Source organism: Festucalex cinctus, chromosome 18, assembly GCF_051991245.1.
Source record: "Festucalex cinctus isolate MCC-2025b chromosome 18, RoL_Fcin_1.0, whole genome shotgun sequence".
Classification (NCBI taxonomy): domain Eukaryota; kingdom Metazoa; phylum Chordata; class Actinopteri; order Syngnathiformes; family Syngnathidae; genus Festucalex; species Festucalex cinctus.
This window is the reverse complement of record NC_135428.1, coordinates 1,511,277-1,513,956: the sequence shown is the minus strand read 5'-3', so window position 1 is coordinate 1,513,956 and position 2,680 is coordinate 1,511,277.

The following is a 2,680-nucleotide window of genomic DNA, read 5'->3' as shown; positions in this document are numbered from 1 at the left end:
TTTGTGACACACCTTTTGTTCTCACGCAGGATGAAAAATGGGGCTCGTGTTTCATATTGACTTTGTCTTCCGCCTCAAGGCAACACTGGGAATGTCTCCTATGCTAATATTGAACACAAACGGCTTAATTTAACAGTTTGTTTGTTTTTGAGAGGTCGTTTAACATACAGTGTGAGACAAAGTTCTGAACTCCAGCTTTTATTTCATATTTATATCGAGATGTCTTTAAAAAACAAAAACAAAAAAAAAACGCCTTACTATATACATGGTCGTTTTAAAAAAAAAAAAATGCCATACTATACATGGTCGTTGGAAAAAACAAAAAAAATGCCTTACTATACATGGTCGTTGGAAAAAACAAAAAACAAAAAAAATGCCTTACTATACATGGTCGTTTAAAAAAAAAAAAAAAAAAACACGCCTTACTATACATGGTCGTAAAAAAAACAAAAAAAAAAACGCCTCAGTATACATGGTCGTTTAAAAAAAAAAAAAGCCATACTATACATGGTCGTTTGAAAAAAAAACAAAAAAAAAATGCCTTACTATACATGGTCGTTTTAAAAAAAAAAAAAAAAAAAAAAAAAAAAAAAAAAAACGCCTCAGTATACATGGTCGTTTTTAAAAAAAAAAGCCATACTATACATGGTCGTTTGAAAAAAAACAAAAAAAAAAAAAACGCCTTACTATACATGGTCGTTTGAAAAAAAAAAAAAAAAAAAAAAAACGCCTTACTATACATGGTCGTTTTTTTTTGTTTTTTGTTTTTTAAATGCCATACTATACATGGTCGTTAGAAAAAAACAAAAACAAAAACGCCTTACTATACATGGTCGTTTAAAAAACACAAAACAAAAACAAAAAAACGCCATACTATACATGGTCGTTTGAAAAAAAACAAAAAACAAAAATGCCTTACTATACATGGCCGTTTAAAAAACACAAAACAAAAACAAAAAAACGCCATACTATACATGGTCGTTTGAGAGAAAAAAAAAACCTTACTATACATGGTCGTTTAAAAAACAAAACAAAAAAAACGCCTTAGTATACATGGTCGTTTTTTTTTTTGCTTTTTTTTAAATGCCATACTATACATGGTCGTTTGAAAAAAAACAAAAACAAAAAAAAAACGCCTTACTATACATGGTCGTTTAAAAAAACAAAACAAAAAACCGCCATACTATACATGGTCGTTTAAAAAAAACAAAAAAAAAACGCCATACTATACATGGTCGTTTGAGAAAAAAAAATAAAAAAATAAAATAAAATACGCCAGAGCCCAGGATTAAGGAGGGCACATGAAATGCACGGGCGGGCCCAATTATTATGAATACCATACTGACAGCATTAACTTACCCAATATATTTGGATACATTTATGCAACACTGTCGTGCATCTATCCATTGAATGGCGCCCGTTGACAGTATTATCATAGTCCGCATTTACAGTACACACACATAAAGTAGACTGCGGTGGCGTCGTGAGTACGTTGACGCCGCAGCCATATTGGATGAGGCAAAGTGAAGCTATTTGTAAAGGTGACTCCTTCTGTTTCTCCTTGGAGATGTATCATCAAGCCACAACTCATTGGATTAATAAGGAATTATTATTACCTTTGATTATATTATCCCATTCAAAGTCAATCTTACTATTTTTTGCCGATGGAATGGCAAATACAATTGCCACATCCAATAGGGCGGATGTGCTGACATATTGCTTCGAACGGGCCACCTGTTTGAACGGTGTCTGCAGCAGAATTAAAAAGAAAAAAGGAAAGCAAAATCCTACCTCATTGTAGATGCCAAAACGATATGTGGGTCCCGTAGAGTTTTTTTTTTCCAAGTGACTCTTTAGTTGCCGACACTAAAGAAGTTTGTATTATGTCCCTCCTCACTTGTCTTGTGCGCCAGCGACCTCAGAAACATGCAGCTTCACTTGTACAAAATGTACATGACTCTTGCATTGAACGCCAACATTGACATATTTGTCACGTGTACGTATAAGTCATCGTAAGGCATAGCTAGCATTATTTTCAGTAAGACTGTAATGGCTGTTGGCTATCAGTCAAAAAAAAACATACCACTATTTCTTCATATTGTGACATCTTGCAAGAATGCCGCCAGAAAACGTTACTTGTACAAATGGCCACCGTTGGCCGTAGCCGACGCCAAAAACAAGAACAATTCGGCGAGTGGCAAGCAATGAACTGAAGCAGCCAACACAAACGTAACATACCTCCGACACCCCGAGACCTGTGTTGCGTTTACTGACACTCGGATATAAGAGTGCTAAACCGAATGAATGGAAAAATATAATAATAAAAAAAAAAAGGAGAACCATTTTAGAGATCCATGCCTCAACTGGGCGGGCACAATCATCTTGGTGGGCGGGCACGGACCCCTATGGGCCGCCCATGGTGACAGGTGTGCTATACATGGTCGTTTGAGGAAAAAAAAACTAACAAAAAAACGCCTTAGTATACATGGTCGTTTTTTTTTTTTTTTTTTGTTTTTAAAACGCCATACTATACATGGTCGTTTAAAAACAAAACAAAAAAAAACGCCTTAGTATACATGGTCGTTTTTAAAAAAAAAAACGGCTTACTATACATGGTCGTTAAATTAAAAAAAAAAAAAAGCAGTTGGTCGTTTAAAAAACAAAAGAAACGTCTTTGTTT